Source organism: Propithecus coquereli, unplaced genomic scaffold, assembly GCF_000956105.1.
Source record: "Propithecus coquereli isolate 6110/MARCELLA unplaced genomic scaffold, Pcoq_1.0 Scaffold147, whole genome shotgun sequence".
Taxonomy (NCBI): Eukaryota; Metazoa; Chordata; class Mammalia; order Primates; family Indriidae; genus Propithecus; species Propithecus coquereli.
In genome coordinates, this window is record NW_012139080.1 from 5,715,169 (window position 1) to 5,724,893 (window position 9,725).

Consider the following 9,725-nt stretch of genomic DNA (forward strand, 5'->3'; position numbering starts at 1 on the left):
ATATACATAAAAAATTAGCCAGGCATGGTGACACATGCCTGTAGTCCCAGCTACTTGGGAGGCTGAGGCAGGAGGATTGTTTGAGCCCAGGAGTTTGAGGCTGCTGTGAGCTAGGCTGATGCCACGGCACTCTAGCCTGGGCAACAGAGTGAGACTCTATCTCAAAAAAAAAAAAAAAAATGTTATTGTGAGCCTAGCAGCTGCCTTGGTAACTGTCAGGAATGATGTATAATGCCCTACAGTGTGTGATTTTTAGTAAGTCAGTGGCCAACTGCTCGCTTATTCATTTGCCTGTGAAAGAAGGAAGACAGATGCCACATTGTCTCATGCAAGCAGGTCAGAAGGAGACCCTGGACAGGACAAAAGATTTTAGTTGTATTTCATTTTAATTAAGGCAAGCAAGCAAGATGGCATGGAAGTTTGAGGGAGGTGTATTCTAACACTGTTCTTAATTGTGACTACCGTATTGGCTCAACAATGACTAAATCAGAAACTCAGACTTGGAAATGGACTTCACAGGCTCCTGGGAAGACAAAAATCACAAGAGGTGTAGGATCCAGCCCGCTGCATGTGTCAACAACAGATCGCCCTGATAAAAGATCATGTCTGTTCCAGGATATACAATGGTGTTTGAACAGCAGAGAACATAGAGCTGTGCACTGAACTTGATTCTTAAATTGTATAGAGATAAAAGGTCTGGTCACTGACGTAGAAGATTTCAAGGGGATCCATGGTAAGAATTTCTCATCTCCCACCCCCCAAAAAATCCCATTCTCCCACATGAAATTCCATTTTTAGAATTAGATGGTATCAAGGAAACCTCAGAAGTTCCAGACCCTTTCCCGAGGACACACTTTGAAAGAAGGAGAGACAGGGTCCCTGAGGAGGGAAATTAACAAAAAGAGGAAAATCCTGCACAAAAGGAAAATAAGATTAATGTTCTCCAGTCAGCCCCATGGCCAGCACGGCCCCATGACACTGCTCTGCTCCTGCAGATTTCTCTTCAATAAAACCGGCCGTCAGGATATGGAAAGGTAGTCCCGCCAGGCTGAAGAAGGAAAGCCAGGCATGGATTCCAGACTCTAGTATGACTTTCATAGTAGCAAGAAGGTGTGCTTTGAATCACTGACAGTTTACCTGTCCAAGAGTTTGGTTGGAACACTTGTGTGTTGATGACAAGAAAGCGCCCAGTTGGCGCACGGATAGAGGAGTGGGTGTGTCCGTCACACTGTTTGGGTGGGAAGCCACGTTTCAGTGCAGCACGTGCATGTTCGTGTTTAGACAACCAAACATCTGAGGGGGCGTTCAGTGCACATCCCTTCTGTAGGCATCTTTTATCTGCGTCTAAAATCCGAACTCTCTCAGAAGAATTTTTCACATGCTTTTTAATAAAAACCATTTTTCCTTTAACAGAATACAGTATGTACCAGGCAAACAGAAATGAATGTCATAGAGTGGTTTGGGAATACTTGCATTCAGTCATCGTTTGGGGACTCTTTTTCATTGTCAAGTGCCAAATGCTAAGTGCCTATGGAAATAATAGGCAAGTTTAATTTCCATGCTTTTCAAGTTTCTGTCCCTGGGAGGTACTGTGTGTCACCAGCCACCCAATGACCAGGGCTTTCCATCAGCTGCGTGAGGCAGGGGAGTGTCTAGAAGCTGAATATTCCTCGGACAAGCTGAGAGGGGGAAGAGGGGCTTAAATCTGACCCCTGCAGGCTTTCCTTCTGATGGCTCTTCCTGCTTTTGTAGCTGGCATCCTCAACGCGCGCCTTCTACCGGACGGAACATTTTCTCTGGAAGTGACCCAACCTTTGTTGTCCACACTAAGTGTTAGATGTGGGGAGAGGGGAGTTTGGGGGCAGGAGTCCCATCACGCAAGTCCTCCCCACACAGAAGCCTAGGTTGAGATGGTGTGGAGAATGCCTTAGTGTTCTACTGTTGTTCAAGTTTCATAGTGTTAAACAATAGATCAGATTATAGAGTCAGGAGCTAGAAACAGCAGCCAGACCCAAGTTGAGGATTGTTTCTTTCTGTGGTTTTTCTCAAGAAGAAAGCAGCGTCACACTGATGACGGGGTTCTTCTTGTTAACCTTGGTTGCTAGGAGGTAGAAGGGACAGTTTTTGCCTTTATTTTCTTTCTCTTTTTCTTGCTTTAAAAGGTAATTTGTTCTGAGCTTGCTGGGCTATAAAAAGAAAAAAACAGAAAAAATAAAAAATAAAAGACAATTTGTAGAAGGTCTTAAATGGAATGAGTTAAAAGCACAGTATGAGTCGGGGGCATGGCAGGAACGTGGGGCCCACCCAAACAAGGTGACTGAGGACAGTTGCACAATTGGCCCCTTTAGAAAGGGTAGGCAAGACGAAGGGAAACTGAATGGGGAGGTCAAGCCTCCCTGGAGAGGAGACATTTCCACTCCTAGGGCTGTGGGGGCTGAGGTTCTCCAAGTGTGGTCCCTGGACCGCAGCATCGGCATCCCTGGGAACTTGTTAAACAAAGATTTATGCACAAATACGGTCATTGGCATGCCACACGTTTTAACATTTGTAATGTTAAAAATTTTTAAGTAATCTTAATTATCAAGACAAAAGAATGGTTAAATTACATTTAATAGAATATTGACAGTCAATTTAAGACTGTAGTGTTTTCAAGGAAAAATTTAAGTAAAACCTGTTCTTCATTTAAAAATAACTTATTCTCCTCTCTCTCTCTCTCTCTTTCTATATATATATATTTATATATGTGTGTGTGTATATATATCTCATGCACATATATATATTTGATGAAAAAAATCTGAAAACATCCCAAGAAGTCAAATATTCATTCTCTTGAAAGATTAGTTCCAAAGCATCTAGGAAAAAAAAGGTCCTTTTACTTTTTGGCTAAAGATTCCTGATGAGGAAGAAAACCCATATTCTTAGTATATGAAGTTGTACAATCACTCACACTGCAAGGCCTAGGTCTGATGTGAATTGTCCCCAGGAATATGCTCCCCAAGTGGCAGCATTAGAAGTGACAATGACAAGAGCACACTGTGGACTCATATAAAAGGAGCATTGAACTAAAGACTGTTTGCCAACCAGTACCTACAACAGAGAAGGAAATAAAAGAGAGGCTTGTTTCCTCTTTGCTGAAAAGGATAAAATCTTATTGGGTTACATAAGACCTTACTGACTGCAGATGCCAAATATTTGCACATTTTCTGTTGGTTTGTCAGGGCTTTTAAAAAATTATTTTGGGGGTTGTGTATATAATTGGACTAAAAATATTATTTTCCCTGTTATATATTACTTTTTGTGGACAGAAGTTCTTAATTTTAATGTAATTTGAATTTATCTGTCTTTTCTTATATATTCAGAGATAAGTCAGGAAAACAAGTAGTCCAAAAAATGAAGAAAAGAACCACTCCCACGTGATTCAATAGAGAGAATTTAATATGGAGAACTAGTCACAAAAGTGTTGGAATTGCTGAAAAGTCACGCAGGGGATGCAGAGGCAATGAGAGATTAGCTACAGAAGTAAGTGGCTACCACTCCCAAAGGCTGGAGGGCCAAAGGGAAGAAGTCAGGTGATCAGAGCCGAACCCATGGGACGGACTGCCTCCTGGGAGTTGGGACCTGGAAGGAGGGACTGTCTGGGAGGAGATGAAGTCACTGCCAAAGGAACCACCTCAGTAGAAAGGGGAGGGGGAACTTCTTTCTTCCTCCCTCCCACCAAGCTCTTGCCCATGAATCCTGTTAATCCAGCCCAGCCAGAAGCCTGCTAGTGAGGGAGCTTGGACTCCACAGATTGCAGGGGTCAGCCCCCTACTGTCCAGAGCAGAGCACAAGGATAGGGAATGGGCCTGAGAGCAGACTACGCATGCATAGCCTTGATAGTTAGTGCTTTCTGGGTCTTCTTTAAAAATCCTTTCCTATTCTAAAGGCCTGAATATATTCTTCTATGTTATCTCCTACAAGCTGTATAAATTTTCTTTTCATAATTAAGTAAACAATCCACCTGCTATTGATATTTGTATATAGTGTGAGGTAGGGACGAAACTGCAGTTTTCCCCTTACGGAATTTTAATTGCCTTAGCACTAGCTATTGAAAACCCCACTGTTTCCCTGCTGCTCTGTAGTGCTACCTTTCTCACAAGTGCACTGTCTATACATGGGTGGTCTGTTTCTGGATTCTCTCTTCCGATCCAATGGTCTATTTTTTATTTCTATGCTAATATTGTAATTTTTTGTATTATTGCTTTATAATAAATTGTCCTTTTTTATGGGCAAGTGTGTCCTCCCACTTCTTCTGCAAGACAATTTTTTAATTATTAGCCTTCTATATTTCTATATAAATTTTAGACTCAGTTTGTCAAGTTCCATCAAAAATATCCTCAAGTGGGGTTTTGATTGGGATGGCCTTGAACCTATAGATCAATTTGGAAGAAATTAACAGTTTTAAGGTGAATTTTCTAATTGATGGATATGGTATATCTTTAATGTTTCTTAACGAAGTTTTGTAATTTTTCCATGTCTTTTATGACATGTTACTAAGCACTTGTATGTTCCTGGCACATAGAAATATATTTATTTTTATATTTTTATGCAATGAATTTGCTGAATTTTATTTAAAATTCTGATAGCTGATCTAGGTGTTCTTTTGAATTTTCTACATACTCAAACATATCATCAGCAAATAATTATGAATTGTTTCTTCCTTTCCAACACTTAAAAATTACAATACTGTTCTAGCTAGGGATCCAGTACAATGTGGAATGTAAGTGGTAATCTCAAGCATCTTTGTTTAGTTCCCAATTTCAAAGGAAACTTTCAGTATGACTCAATTTCATAGAATTTTTGCTATATGGTTTTGTAAATATATTTACCAACCTTAAAAAGTTTTCTTCCCTTCCTCATTTTCTAAGAGTTTACTTATATTAATTTTAAAAAGGATGTTATAATTATAAATAAATAGTTATAAAATGGATGTTGAGTTTTGTCAGATGCTATTTTCCATTCTCTTAGCATGATATATCCTTTAAATCTGTTAATGTGGTGAATTCTATTGATTGATTTTCTGGCAACCTCACATTCTTGGTATAAACACATTTTGGTCATAATATATTTTCCTTTTTATATATTGTTGGATTTAGTTTGCTAATCTTTTGTTAGTGATAGCATTTATGTTTATAAATGAAATTGGCATGATATTTTTCTTTCTTTTGTTGTCCTTGCCAGGTTTTGGTATAAAGGTTATACCATTATACTAGTTTTCTATTGCTTCCATAGCAAATTATTAATATCACAAACTTAGTGGCTTAAGCAAATAAATTCATTATCTTACAGTACTAGAGGTCAGAAATCTGACACAGGTCTCACTGGTCTAAAATGAAATCATGGTGTCAGCAGGGCTGCATTTTCATCTGAAGGCTCTCGGAGAGACTCTGTTTCCCACTCATTCTGATTATTGGCAGAATTTAATTCCCTGAGATCATAAGACCAAGGTCTCTGATTTCATGCTGGCTATAAACTAAGGGCCATTACCAGCTTCCAGAGGCCTCAATGTCCTTTGCCTGGAAACCCCCACCCTCCATCTTTAAAGCCAACACAGCTGGACGGAGTCCCTCTTATGTCACATCTCTCTCATCCTTCTTTCACAGTCGCATCTTGCTCTTATTGCAGCCAGGAAAGGTTATTCGCTTTTAAGAAGTTGTGTGATCATATTGGGCCCACTTGGATAATCTGGGATAATCTCCCCATCTCAAAAATGATAACTTTAACACATCTGCAAAGTCCCTTTTTTCCATGTAAGGTAACCCTGTCACAGGTTCCAGGGACTATGCATTAGACATCCTTGGGGAGCCATTATTCTGCCTACTACAACCATTACAACAGGGAGTTTACTGTCTTCTTCTAGTCTCTGAAATAGTTTATGTTGAATTGACCTTTTTTTTTTTTTTACTTCTTTAAATGTTTAATAAAACTTTTCAGTAGGACCACAGAAGCTTGGAATTTTTTATAGAATTTTTTTATTGCTAGTTATACTATTAAGGATAAAATTAGCTATTCCATAGACCTGGCATAGGACAGCAAAGGCTAACTTCTCACTGACATCATGCCTGGATGCAGGTTGGGCAGATCGTCTGGTGGCTATCCTCGAAGCTGCCACTCAGTGATGCAGGCTTCCTCGAAAAAGTGAAAAAATCAAAATGCACATCCATAGTAGAATAGATAAATAAATTATTCTATATTCATACTTTAGAATGAAACATAGCAATGAAAATGAACAAATTATATGCAATAGCATTAATGAATCTTATAACACCATCCAATAAGCAAAAAAATAAAGAAATCATGCAGAATTATTTCATTCATAAGAAGTTCAAAATCAGGCAAAACTATGTCTTTCTGGGAGGCATAAATAAGAGGTAAAAGTAATGAAAGCGATTACATAAAAGTCAGGACACCGGTTGCCTCTAGGTGGTGGAAAGAATATTTAGACAACTCAGAGTTAAAAAACCCTCTGTTTAAAGTGATCTTTTACCAAAGCCTATCTTAAATTCTTCATTATCACTATCATAAATTCCTCTTTGCATTGATAATGGAGTGGATCTTAAAGGTATATCTTCCAAAGAGAATATAAAATATCTATAAATTATTTCAAACAGCATTACATACAAGAAGAAGGTTATTCATATGGAAAACAGCTTTGAAGTGGGAAGAGGCAGAGAGAAATTGCTTTCCCTAAGCCCTCACCTGTTGGGGTAAGATGAAGTCGTACTTCGGTTTCAATGGTCAAACATGCTTATTGAATTCACTTTGATTTCCTAATTCCGAGTACATGAATCTCTGTGTGTACACTTGTGCACACCTGCACAGATATGACTTATTCCAGGGGGTGCCTTTCACATACAATTCAATGTGAATTGTTGCCCTGGGAAATCAGGTGTGTTTTTGTATTTGCACATACGTTTGCATGTGTGCGTGCTCATGTAAATTGCCATATGTATCTTAGCCATTTGTAGGTCTTTCACTGATAATCCTGAAGTCTTAATACACGTTCCTTAATAACTTCGGTTAAAATAATCATAGTTTAAAATAGCCAAAGATCAAACTGGAAAGGGTGCAATCACATTTTATAGTTGATATAACCACGCTTGTGGGTCTATGGCTGATTGGCTATGATTATACGCAGATTTGGATGGTGTTTTCTTCATGGCCCCTAAGTCTCTTGTTGCCAAAATGTTTTCCTCAGTCTCTGGATAATCTCTAAGATATTATTAAATATTTCTTCAACAGAAACAAAGGTGGCTTTGGTTCAAAGTAGTTGGGGGGGAAAAGGGTTAAACAATGTTAAATACCTGCCTTCACCACTTGGAGTCTTCACTGTGCTCAAATGCACTGTGCATCTCCAAGTGAGGATACAAGATTCAGCCTTCCTAAACTTCTATGTGCTTTTGGCTTAGAAGTGCTACCCTAGACTAGTGATTCTTACACAATTTTAACTTTAACAGATATCAACAGAACAAAAAAAGAAAAAAAAAGAAGAAAGATCTCAATGGCTTACTTTACCTAACTAACCATGTTCAGTTTCCAGTGAAAAGAAAAAGTTATCAGTGGAATTGTATCCTTGCCCTTATGAAACATACATTAGAAACATAATATTTTGATTCATTTTATGGTCTATCAGCAGACTTTTGTGGCCCATCATAGACATACCTGAGGAACACTTCCCTGGATCATACAGTTTTTAATAAATATTTAAATGGCTACAACTCCATGGAATCCCTTGTGAAGATATAAACTTAGTCTGAATAGTTGATTATGTCATCCTAAATACAATAAATTATAACCAGCTACACAGAAAAAATATTTTTCTCTTTTAATAATTATAATCTATTATCTACTGTACTAACTCTTAACTTTAAGAATAGTATTTCCATAATCATCTATATTAAGTCAAAAAATTTAGGATTATTTTGTAAGTATGCATGATCCAAAAAAATTCCACACAAGAATGAAGTCTCTTACAAGCTATTTATTGATGGTTGTTTTTTTTACCCCGTGGTTGGAATTACTTGCCTTTGAGATAACTGAACTCAGTAACCCCATCGAGCGTCAAAGGAGGGATGTGTTTCCATATGTTAAATAGCTTCCTTCTAAGGAACATGACATAAATGACCAGGGGGAGGGCTACTAAAACCACATGTTAGTCATCTCTGACAACAGCCAGGAAACCGTGCCTGTGTTGGTACACCAGTGAGTAGAGTATTGCAATATAGCATGTGTGGGCTGCAGCCTTCAGAAACATTTTCATGACGATGTGCAAAATCCTTGCTCCTAATCTCCTCCTCAGATTCAGATGGGCTGTGCTCTCAGGGGAACTGAGGCAGAAGTGTCACCCAAGGCCAAATGGGGCCACAGCTTACTTACAAACAGCCAAGGGCACATGTGACTAAGCCAGGGGAAATGTTTCCTCTATAATTAGCTTAAGCCGGTTCCTCTTGTCCTCTGTTGCCTCCTTGCCAATACACACGCTGGATATCTATCTTCTGAGAGTCACCTGTTAGCAACAGTATGGCCATTTGGTCTCCAGTCAGGAACAAGCTGCTGCTATTGAAGTGTGTATACACCAGAAATAAATATAAAGTACTGAGCAATTACTTAGCCTAAGAACAAACAGGGCTACAATAATTTACTGGAGATAGTCCTTTTCATTTTTTTAAGTTTATTCTTAGAATGGTAGGAACTCTCTCTAACAACTAATTATTGGAGGTAATGCTTTCTATCAGTAAATGTACCACTACCATTTATTATAAAAACTCCTGTGAAGTCTATGTACATGTGCAAACCAAAAAGCCAAGAGTATAAAATTGAAGTTGAGCATGCTTCCCAATATCTGAATTTGTTTATTCTTCCTAGAAAGAAGATGGGACAAGAGAACAAGAAATTTTATTTTTATAGTGAAAATGCTTTGCGCTAGTAGACTCATTAGTTCCTCAAATATACACTGAGTATTCACTATGTGCCAGGCACAGTGCTGGGTGAGGGGAATAACTAGAAACACCTGCAGACTTCCTCACACTTCTTTCTATATCATATTGTCTTTATTTAGCTCAAAGCTCATCAGGGAAGGTCATGGGTCTTGCAAGTCCTTATGACAGTAGCGCCTGACACAGAGTCTTAGATGTAACAACTGTGGAGACAAATCATAACACGTACCGAGCATTCACATGTGCCCTTCCAAGAGCGTTATGCAACTCACTCATTTCAAGTGGGTGCCATTGTCATCCACATTTTGCAGAAGAATCACAGAGTTGCTACCATAATTTCTCCAGGGCATTTGAATCCAGTGGTATGGTCCAGAGACCACAGTCTTGATCCTGTCTGTTGAGTGAATTAATGAATAAAGACTGGTTAAGCTGCTCCAGGAAAGCTTTAGAAAGGAGGACCTTGAATGGTCTCTTGAAGAAAAAAGAAGTTCATTAAGGCAGATGTGTTCTCTCTTGGAGTAGGGAACAGGTGGAGACCAGCACGTCCAGTGAGCAGTGCGGTAGTCACCTGCCACGTGTGGCTATTGAGTACAAGAAATGTGTCTAGTCAGAATTAAGACATGCTGCAAGTATGAAGTACTTACTGACTTCAATGACTTAGTGTGAAATATCCACTAATAGTTTTTATATTAATTACACGTTAAAATAATATTTTGGATATGTTGGGTTAGATACAATATATTAAAATAA